The sequence below is a fragment of the Schistocerca piceifrons genome, chromosome 2 (assembly GCF_021461385.2).
Source record: "Schistocerca piceifrons isolate TAMUIC-IGC-003096 chromosome 2, iqSchPice1.1, whole genome shotgun sequence".
In the NCBI taxonomy this organism is placed as follows: domain Eukaryota; kingdom Metazoa; phylum Arthropoda; class Insecta; order Orthoptera; family Acrididae; genus Schistocerca; species Schistocerca piceifrons.
In genome coordinates, this window is record NC_060139.1 from 735,337,975 (window position 1) to 735,350,341 (window position 12,367).

Genomic DNA, 12,367 nt, shown 5'->3' on the forward strand with positions numbered 1-12,367 from the left:
AGTTTTAATTTCAACACGTTTGTCCTGAGGCTTAGTCTGTAGCTTCGCCTCCAATACCGAAACCTTTTCCTGTAACTCGTCAACTAGTGAGTGTTGCTTTGCTATCAATTCACTAATTGTCACCTTCGTTGATTCCTCTTTGGTCAGATTGATCTCATCTGCCAATCTACCTGGAGGAATGTACCCAGTAGTATCTGCAATTACTCCCTCTGGATAAGGGCAGCCCACACTGCTACCGTCCGACCGTATAACGTCAGCTCTAACCTCATACACGCTGTAATCTATGTGCTTTTCTACCAATCGTGTCCGGCTATCACTAAAATTTTCGTAATCTTTCTCCTTAATACTCTCGCAATGTTTAAACTGGAGGTTTGCGTCGGATGGGTCGGCTACTTCTACCACTACAGCATTCGGTAAGGTCTGCCGGTTAGGGCCAGAACTTCCCGTTACTACTTCAACATCCAACTCTTGCGGTATGAAACACGACGAATTTTGCTCGTGCTCCCCATTAACATCAACTATTTCTGGTAAAGTCTGCCGGTTAGGGCCAGAACTTTCTATCACTCCACAAACAGTATCTTCCTGCGGGACGAGACGCGGCAAATCCTGCCCGCGATCCCCATAAACACTTCTCCCATACAGGCCCCTATAATCTCTTAGTTCGTCGTATAAGCGACCGAACTGCCTTATCCAGACCTCATCCCTCTCTGCAACCCCTCGCTCGATGACGGACGTATTATCCGACATCTGATCTTCTCTCAACAATTGCGAGTCATTCTTAAACTCAATCTCCATTTTCAATGTCGATGTTACAGCTGCCACTTTATAATCGATTTCCGGAACACTACTTAAATTGTTCTCACTGACAGTGAATGTATTTTCTACTGCCGTGTCTACAGCTGATCTACTACTTGTGGGCGCACTCCTTTCTCCTAACACTGGCACACTCTCCCGCCGTTGATTAATCCACACAGAATTTTCATAACGACGACACCTGGGTTTTCTCCTGTTATTGGGCCGCCAAAATTTCTCCACGCCCGGTCGGCTCCTCACCGGCGCGGCTAATGGTTTCCCTGTCTCGTCCCAGCAGATACGCTCCCCGGACGCTGCTGAGGCGGCTTATCGCACCCTCTGGCGTTGTTACTATCCTGTGAAGCCCGTATCACGTTAGTATGATACTGGCTTCCGTCGTTCCTGTTATTATTTGCATTGTACCGATTGTTATTACGGTCCGAACCACTGTTGTTATTGCGGCCAAGGTTGCGGTATGCATTATTCCCACGGTTATCGTTGTTGTTGTTGTTGTGGTACCCGTTGTTGTTACCACGGCCTCTACCACTATCGCGGTTATTGCGCCAATTGTCCTCGTCCTCAACTCTTTCCAGGAAATCATTGATTGTCCTGTAATTGCTTCCTAGTAGCGTTTTGTATCATCTGGAAGCTTCCTGTAGAGTTCCCAGACTATTTCGGATTCCGTGCGGCGATCACGCAAATATTCCAACTTGTGGATCCAGCCCTCACAAAACTCCTTCATTGAGCCACGCGAATGCGCATCGAAAGGCCTCGATACGACAAATTCGCGCCAGACACTTTGCTGTTTTTGCTCTGACCAGTATTCAGCCAGAAACTAATTTTTAAACTCGTCAAAAGTCAGGTTCGTAATGTTGAGGTTTAAGCCCCAACGCTTGGCATCACCAGCCAACACATCAACAACCGCATTAATTTTTCTCCCATTAGTCCATGATCTGGGTAAAACTCTTTCACAATTTTTAATGAAATCCGTCGGGTGTATACCGCCTTTTTTCAAGGGTCGAACCGCTCCTCTTTCGTCAACAATTCCGAACTATGTGCACAGATTGGCACATAGCTCTGTTTTTCGTCAAGTTTCATTTCTAATTCCGAAACTCTCGTAATTACTTGGCAAGTGGTTGTCGCAAGCGTTTCTACTTCCCTTTTTTTCTCTTCACAGGTATTAGCCTGCTTCGTCACTTTAGCATCAACCTCGGACACTAAAGCCTTTAAAGTTTCCACCTTCTGTTGATCCTCTTTTTTCACTAATTGAATTTGTTCCGTCACCTTATTTTCGATGATCGGAGCAACTGCGTCTCCTACACTTTTCTCGATTCTGCTAATTTCGGAATTAAAACGAGTATTTATGCTCGCAATTTCCGCCTGAACGCTTACCATTTCCTGTTTAAGATTACCGATTTCGGTATTAATTACAACAATATCTTCTTTCATTTTATCAACTTTTGTGTTAACAACTCCAACATTGTTGTTAACAATATTAATAGCTTTGTTCTGGTTGTCTAGCTTCCGTTCAATTTTTTCAGCCTGAGCTTCTTGCTTGGCAGCCTGAGCTTTAATTTCTGCCGATTGACTCTTGATTTCATTAATCAAAACATTCAATAAATCAGTTAAATTCCCGGAATCTACCGGTTTTACTTCCGTGGCGGCTTCCTCTTTAATTGTCCCCCCGTATTCGTCATCAAGGGGATCAGATTTGATTTTCACTTCCGATTCCGAAACATTTTCTAAAGTTTGGAATTCCATTTCTGCTCTTTGTTGCGTTTCGGCGGTCGCGTCTTTCATGCTAGCTGCCTGCCCCTGAACAATGGGTGCCGCGGTGCGCGTTTCCCACTGTTCGACCGATTGTTCCGTATCCAAGTCTACCAAATTTTGGTAAATGTTGCCTTCACTCATTTTAATAATTTTCAATATAAATGCCAAATCTCAAATCTAATTAGGATTCCTCCCACTACTTAATCTCGCTGACGTAACTACCTGTTCGTAACCAATACTTCGTTACGACATTTGCACCATACGAAATTCGTGTCCAGAACAACCTCAAATCTGAAGATTGTCCTGTCACCAGGTCGCCACGTGTAACCTCCCCCTCACTTATCGACCTTAATGACAGTGAAAAATTAAACCGCGTGTACCTAATGGAAATTTGGGAAAAGCAATCGTCACCGAAGTTAATCTGTCGGTAAAGAGGGAGGAAAGGGTTACATCTAAATGAAAGGAAAAATGCAAATGAAACTGGTGGAAATTAATTTTGAAAAGGGCTAAAGTTAATAAAGAAAGTAAATGTGCGGCCGTTACGTTAACAATTAACTAGCGGTAATTAGATATTTGAGATTTAGGGGAAATTACGGTCGCCAGTCCTATGGACAATTGCTACAGTAACTGAAAAAGAAAGGTTATTACACATATAATTAGCACTAGAAGCGTGGCAACTGAAGGTTGACACGTGTCGTGTGAAAACTGAAAGTTTGTCAGAAGTAATAAATTTGGCTACACTCTGACTTAATATAGCAAAAGAATTAATAAAACCGGAAAATTGAAAGTTAATTTAGTGACTGAGATTAATAGTGAACTTTGTTTCTGAAGCATATCGAAATTCAGTAAATTACAGTTAGTCTTGGGCTACCTCAACAATCATTTCAAAAGCTACTTGAATCTACGCAATTTAGAAGTAAGAGATTTAACTTCGAACTTGAATTAAATGATTCTGAACAATTAACAATAGTAAAATTTAGTACGTACCAAGCTGAGCTGCAGTCACAGGTAAGCTAAAATATGCTAACAAAACTCGCACTCTTAATTTGTGCTCATGTAATCTAAATATTGTAGCCAGCTACGAATACTTTAACTGAACTTTGAAATTAAAGCAGTGAAATCGAATTATGTTATTTTAATGCTGGCGTTTGAATTTCTACGACACTCGAGTTCATTCCGGAAAAGGAAGGGACCCTGCTTGGTAATGCAATTGGGACAATGAGCAACAAATGTTCATGCTAAGTTGCTGTAATTATAGTTACGAAAATGGAACAGTTTGAAAAGCTGTGGTCTGCCATACAGTTCTAAAACTTTACGTGCTTCCAGTCTTCCTTGTTGGTTGATTGAAGGTTTGAAGCCGTCGATCGAGGAGGTGGCGACAGCCACTCATTTCCGGCCGTCGCTGTTGCAGAAGCTTCTTCTCGACACGGTCACCAGGCGAAACGGGCTCTTGATGTGTGTCAGCTAATGCTTCCCGTCCGCGACACCGTGTCAGAAACTGTCGTAGCAAGTCGAGCGCAATTACATGCTGCCCAACCCCGTAAGCGGGGCAACTCGCGGGATCGTCACACAACACACCTGCTCCACTGCACCACCCCAGCCAGACTCCGCTCTGCTCGCGCTCCGCGCGACTGAGTTAACACTAACAAAGATCCTAAACACTTTTGTTCTGCACACGACCTATCGATGTATTCGTTCGATAGCATAATTTTCCTTAGGCCAGACCCAGCGTATAAATACAAATAATATTCACGAAACAAACCAATTATACATCGACATAAATGCATATACATACAAATAGTAAAACAATTACAATAAAGAGACAGAAATATCATATCTTCAGGTGACAAAATAAGGAAAAAATTATAGTACAATAGATGGAAATAGGAGGATATGCTTTTCCGGCGTTACAACCGAAGCGCCTAAAATCGCTCGGCCACTCCAGCCGGCCAGACCTATTTTCAGTTGCGACATAGTATGGCCTCGCGATTGAATACTTACTTGGCTCACCATATGTGGAGAGGAAGTAGAATCCTCACGAGGTAGCAGGCACTCCAAGCAATCATCAGTCAAGAGAGCCGTGGAGGCTGTGCGAGGAATACCCCTGGCATGCCTTTGGTTAGCACCTGTTTCTGTAAGGTACACATACGTTTTCGGTCTAAGACCAAAAATTCCATGATGTGTTACCCATTCACCTTGTCTTTCATCAGGCAGATAGCCTTCTTGTTTTAAGGGGTAATATCGTAAGGATTATCTGCTGCATATGTAGACGCGACGAATTCCTCGGGACAGTACCTAATTAACTTACATGGACGCCAGTCTTTCGCGCAGTACATGAAATTACCTGTACCCATATAACGTATGGGTCAACGAATTTTTTTCTCGTCAAAGTCTTATTGAATTCGGTACATTCGGCGTTTCGACATTAACAGGTTTTGTGAACTTTATCGAAACCTTACTCATCTCCAGTACGACTAATCCTCAATGAAGATTTTGACCCATTTAAAATTAGGCTTGGTGACAATCCAGTGCGACACACCGCGCCTTCCACTGGTAAACTACATGAATTTCGCAGTAGTTTCTTAAATTCTCCATGGTTTTCCCGGAAACAGCTTTAGTCATTAACACAAAAAAATTTTTTCTCAAAGTTACATGCCGTGCACGCCCGGGTTCCCGGGTTCGATTCCCGGCGGGGTCAGGGATTTTCTCTGCCTCGTCATGACTGGATGTTGTGTGCTGTCCTTAGGTTAGTTAGGTTTAAGTAGTTCTAAGTTCTAGGGGACTGATGACCATAGCTGTTAAGTCCCATAGTGCTCAGAGCCATTTACATGCCGTGAGAGCCCTCTGTTCGGTATTATTATCAATATATTCCTTCAGTCAGTATCTCTGCTTGAAACTGGTGATGGGTTCCAAAGTGCATTATTTATCTCTGTTGACCTCCCATCCTTCTCATCAGTTTTGTAGTGGAACCGTTGAGCAGGACTAGGCCCTCTGGATGTAAACGGAAGTGGATGCGTGTATCATGCAAATTGAAAGGTACATTATGTGATCAAAAGTATCCGGACACCCCCAAAAACATAGGTTTTTCATGTAAGGTGCATTGTGCTGCCACCTACTGTCAGGTACTCCACATCAGCTACCTCAGTAGTCATTACACATCCTGAGAGAACAGAATGGGGCGCTCCGCGGAACTCACGGACTTCGAACGTGGTCAGGTGATTGGGTGTCACTTGTGTCATACGTCTGTAGGAGAGGTTTCCATACTCCTAAACATCCCTAGGTCCACTGTTTCCGATGTGGTAGTGAAGTGGAAACGTGAAGGGACACGTACAGCAAAAAAGCGTACATGCAGACCTCGTCACTTGACTGACAGAGACCACAGACAGTTGAAGAGGGTCGTAATGTGCAATACGCAGACGTCTATCCAGACCATCAAACAGGAATTTCAAACTGCATCAGGATCCACTGCAAGTACTATGACAGTTAGGCGAGAGGTGAGAAAACTTTGTTTCCATGGTCGAGTGGCTGCTCATAAGCCACATATCACGCCGGTAAGTGCCAAACGACGCCTCGCTTGGTGTAAGGATCGTAAACACAGGACATTGTGTGGAATGACGAATAACGGTACATAATATGGCGATCCGATGGCAGGGTGTGGGTATGGCGAATGCCTGGTGAATGTAGTGCCAACAGCAAAATTCGGAGGCAGTGGTGTTAGAGTGTGGTCGTGTTTTTCATGGAGGGGGCTTGCACCCCCTGTTGTTTTGAGTGGCACTGTCACAGCACAGGCCTACACTGGTGTTTTAAGCACCTTCTTACTTCCAACTGTTGGTGGGCAAGTCATTTTCAGCCAGGCGTCCGGATACTTTTGATCACATAGTGTATGTCACATTTACCTCCACGACGTATCCTTTACCAGAATGAGGTTCGCCGTCTGTAAAATCATGTAATCTGAGGGTGCTGTCATCGGATAGCCATTGATAGTCTCCAACCAGTAAGTATTGTTTCATGGCATATCCAAATAAGTTGTCAATACTATCGTACATGATGTAACTCTCATCAAACATATGCTTTATCTGTCATCCTTTTGTCGTTTATTCACCTTGGCGTGGCTACGGACACAGTGGCAAAAGCTCCATGAATCCTGCATTCGGAAAAGAGTAGCATGACGGCTTTAGTTAGTAATTCAGTCTTCACCCGTGTCGTTTTTAATGTCGTATTCCTCAAAAGGCCTGTTGTGGTGTACTAGAAAACAAGCTCCAGATTTTTTGTGGTCATGTATACACTCTGAAATATCCGTTAGTAGTTGTACATCCATGTCGATGTGTAGCTTTGCATACTCCCCTATATCAGAGCTGTTGAATTCCTGCCGCACGTTCTCTGCATACCGATACTCTCCATCGATTACGTCATTGCCTGTAAGGTTACTTGTGAATGTAGGTGTGTCAGGCAATGTGGTTTCCTTGAGTCTCTCCATTGGATCCAGAAATTCGTAAAAAACCTCTTTATTCGTTGTGGAATGGAGCTTCGCATCATCGGGAAATCCAGCTCTAGTAAGATGCATGTCCTCCCGATATATCATTTCAGCAAGTTTCTGAAGCGTGCAAAAATCGAAGTGAGTCCGTGAACCATAAGGTGATGTTCGGTGTCATGCACTTGGAGAACAAGATATATCTCTCAACGTTCTCAGGCAGGACACTAACCTCATTGTTGGACAAACTGAAATCGCTCAAGTACTCAGTGATAAAATGCCCAACATATCCGTTAAAATTGTCGAAAATAATAGGTATGTGTCGTGACACTTGGTGGCTTAAATTGCATGCATTGCGTGCTGCACTACGGAGCTTCCCCGTTAGGTGACAGTGCTTCTAAGTGATGTTTCCTATTTTCTGTCTAACGTCAGCACACAAATGTGACATTTGAAGGCTTTCTTGTGCAAGACCTCATTCTACTGTGAGCTGGTCATGGAAATGTTGGTGCCATAAATGTGATCAACTCGCTAGGCAAGTTGCTTGAGCTCAGTTAGCAACCATCTTGCAGGATTATCCCCCGACACATGAACTGAAACTGTTTCTACTTGTATCACACGCTCATACAACTTCATGCGCAACTACATATGGTACGTGCCACTGTGTGAGTGTTGTATAGGATGCAATGGTGTCTCCCTCATAGCGCACTATTGGAGCGATTAGGCATTTGTATCAGCATATACTCCAACGCTTCTAGTGGTAGAAATTCTTAAACTTGAAAAACTTGTCTTCCTCAGATGGCATTTCTAAACATACTGGTTCCTGCGTGGAACCATCAATCAAATGCTTCTCTAGAGTTCCTCTTGTAAGAAAAGAGTTGAGGCGTCTAGAGCAATAATAGTGCGCACCTTTGTTTTAACTCTTCTCGGCAAGAATCAAGTGGAACAATTTCTTGGCCGTTACATAGTGCTGCTTGGAGAATAACAGCATATCTTCACGTCCCTCATGCTGACTGGCTACTTTGGAACGGTGGAGGAGTCTGGCAATTTTATGCTTCTCTTCTTTACTTTGTTGTACCATGTACTCTTCTTCTGGCTCGCTCTCTTTTTTTCTGCAAGGAATAAACACGAACTGAATAGTGCTTGTTCTGCCTCTCGAATTTAGGTATACCCTGCAGTGTCAAGGGGAATTAGATGCCATTAAAGTTAAAAATCCCACAAACATCTTTCATTCTATACATGGTCGGACACTCAGGATGAGCATTATAACAATATAACATCTTTCACAAGCAATGCAAAGTAGAATTCGTCTTTAAGATTTTCAGCACTGAAACATACCACATTCTTAGCTATATCCTTCGGAAGTTTGATATAGCTTACTCCTCCCCCCCCCCCCCCCAGTCGGTCAAAGACTTGTGTGTGGACATCAAGAAACAAATGTGACTGAGTGCCTCCTTTCCTGCATTTCTTAAAATTGGTGAATTATGACACTCGAGATGATATCATGAAACCACTCAGTTGTTCAGTAGCCCCAGGTTGTTACGCCAGCTTCTCCCGAAGTATAGATAGTAACTTTCTCCTGGACGAAACCATCTTGTTTCATGGTACATATTGGTCCACGGAATAGCACTGCTCTGCATTTAATGGTGGAATAGTGCGGATCTCTTAAGATTTAAGGGAGCTCCCTTTCCAGAATGGGAATGTTCGTATTGAGGAAAAAGTTAGGATGAATGTATACCACAGTAGAATTATCTATATGATCGTACGAGATCGACTCCCTATATGTGGCTGTAATCACAAAGTAGCGTAATGCTGGCGTGTATCTGACTTGATCCAGTCCTAATCCTATCGGATGGGCGAAGGATCAGCTGCCAGCTGACTGGTGATAATAATTCGATAGCACTGCAGGCAGGGAGTGATATCATCATGGTCCCGAGTGACGATGCCCGCATGTGGGCAGTCCATCAATAATGACGCCGCATGGGGGGACTGCAGCCATCATGGTCTTGCACGAGGTAACTGAGTTGCTGATGGCCCTACGTGTCGGGAGTCCATCGTAGAGGGGCCTGGACATGGGGAGTGAACCACAAAGGCCCCACACAAAGTAGTGGCAGTGCTGGGTGCTTCAACGGCGGGTTAGGGGGTTGTTGCTGACTGAAGTCCATCTCTAAACGGTTCCCTCAAGTATTCTGCAAGAAAAAGACGATGATAAGTATGTTGTATGAATAACGATGTCAGGAACTAAAAAAATCATATGACATAATGATTTTCTCATACACTGATATGTATCATATCATTTTCCTCTGCTTGTGGGCCACCTCTCATTATCATCACCAGGTCATCATCATCATCATCATCATGATTATCATTATCGAGCATGCCTAGAAACAAAAAGACACGTCATAAGCACCGCATGTATTCATAACAAAAAAAGTTATTCCAGAAGAAGAAGCATTACTTATGTATCGTTTCGTTTATCAAGAGGCAGACCCAGTCCCGTGAGCGGATGGATGAGAACTGGTCATGGGCTGGGACAACTGGACGTATTCTTTACCATTTCTTCATTGTTCTCGATAGCACCTACAAATAAGAAGAAGAAAACTCCATAAGCAGTTCATGTAAGCGTGAATAATTGAAGAATAATAATAAATTACTACTACTACATACGAATTCTTTCATCGATTTTTTGTGTCCATCCCAGCAAGGAAATGGACGAAAATGGTATCATGGCCTGGGACAGAACACCAGTCCGAGTGTCGATAGCATCTAGAAAGAACTCATAAGCAGTGCAGCCAGATTTAGAGATAGCAATGATAATTGTAGATGAAGTATGTATCACTACATACAAAATACACGATCGTTCACAAGCTAAGTCTGGCCGTGAGAACTCAGAGCCGAACATGGTGTCATGGTGACCACTAGGGTCCACTAGATAGTCTACACGAGGTATTTCTGCAAAAAAAGAAAAACCGGTATCATATAAGTACCATGCATAAAGAAAAAAATCTCAAAGACTCAAAAGAAAGAGTGCATTAACAGATTCCAAGTTGTGTAACCACCGGACTGACTACACCCCATACGTCACCTTGCTGGGAAAGTCCACAGGAGGGTTGGGTTCAACCTGGGCCACGTTTGCAACATCACAGCAAAAGCTACAAAGAAGAAGAGAAAATACGTCAGATAATCGTTGTAGTATTCACACAAAAAGATATACACTGATACAAAGGAAAGAAGAAATAAGTTAGATAATAATAGTAGTAGTATTCGCAAAGACGTGCACTCACCACACGTCCGAGTCAGCTCATTCCCCTCTCAGGACAATCAGCGTGCAAGATGTCAAGAGTGTCGCTTCCCATTACTGGTGGCAGTATACTAATACTACCATTTGCAAGAATGGAAAATCATAATTAGATTTAGGCTGTGCAACAACGAAAGAGTACATTTAAAAACACACACACGCACAGACATAGTTCACTATACATACCGCCATCAACGCAAGCTCGCGTAACTCTCTGTCCATCTGTCCACAACAACAGGATGACCACACTGACTGCAGCCGCTTCACCACTGCAAGTGTCTTTTGCAGCTGTCTATCCTACAGTCCTGCAGCGCGGCCTATCAGTAATATCAATAGCGCACCGGTGGATGGAGGCAGGCGATACACCATAATATTTTCAACCAGTCAGAGACGAGAACGCTGCTGTGGTATTTTTCCCTCACCAATCACAACAGAGAACGCTGATGTCCATGACAGGGCGACGCCAATGGGTCAGGCAAGCTGGTTCATGAATATACATTATGTGATCAAAAGTATCCGGAAATGAGTTACAAGATCGTGGCGCCCTCCATCGGTACTGCTGAAATTCAGTGTGGCGTTAGCCCACTGTTAATCTTGATGATAGCTTCCACTCTCACAGGAATTACGTGCATTCAGGTGCTGGAAGGTTTCTTGGGGAATGGCAGTCCATTCTTCACGGAGTGCTGCATTGAAGAGAGGTATCGATGTCAGTCGGTGAGGCCTGGCACGAAGACGGCGTTCCAAAACATCCCATAGTTGTTCCATACGACTCAGGTCAGGACTGTGCAGACCAGTCCATTAAAGGGATATTATTGTCATACAACCACTCCGCCTCAGGTCGTGCATTATGAACAGATGCTCGATTGTGTTGAAAGATGCAATCGCCTTCCACGAATTGCTGATCAACAGTGGGAAGCAAAAAGGTACTTAAAACATAAATGTACGCCTGTGCTGTGCTAGTGCCAAGCAAAACAACAGGGGGTGCAAGCCCCTCCATGATAAACACGACCACGCCATAACACTACCGCCTCCGAATTTCACTGTTGGCACTACAAACGCTGGCAGATAACATTCACCGGGCATTCGCCACACGCACACCCCGCCATCGGATCGCCACACTGTGTACCGTGACTCGCCACTCCACACAACGATTTTCCACTTTTCAATCGTCCAATGTTTACGCTCCTTACACCAAGCGAGCTGTCGTTTGGCATTTACCGGCGTGATGTGTGGCATACGAGCAGCCGCTCGACCATGAAATCAAAGGTTTTTCACCTCCCGCCTAACTGTCATAGTACTTGCAGTGGATCCTGATGCAGTTTGAAATCCCTGTGTGATTGTCTTGATGGAGTCTGCCTATTGCACATTACGACCCTCTTCAACTGTCTGTGGTCTCTGTCAGTCAAGTGACGAGGTCTGCATGTACGCTTTTTTGCTGTACGTGTCCCTTCACGTTTCCACTTCACTATCACATCGGAAACAGTGGACCTAGGGATGTTTAGGAGTGGGGAAATCTCGCGTACAGACGTATGACACACGTGGCACCCAATCAACTGACCACGTTCGAAGTCCATGAGTTCGGCGGGGCGCCCCATTCTGCTCTCACATCATGTGTAATGACTACTGAGGTCGCTGATATAGAGTACCTAGCACTAGGTGGCAGCACAATGCACCTATTATGAAAAACGCATGTTTTTGGGGATGTCCGGATATTTTTGATCGCATAGTGTAGCTAATGCAGTAAGCAGGCCACACACAACAACCGCAGACATTACAGGGCCTGCTGTTCCAAAGATTTCGAGATAAAGCAATATACTGCTTCACAGCAGCTACTGATACAGTAAGAGCACGATACCGGATGATGTAATAAATATATCTATCAAACAAACGTTGTCTAGAGGAGCTGACGCATCTGGCTGTGTTACAGTGAGTCGACGCTGTCCACAGTAAAGCCCTGTGCGCTATGTAATGAATTTTCATAGCAGCAAGTACAGAAGAGTTCTGTGCGCTGTATGATAAACATTATCATCTGCCAGAGT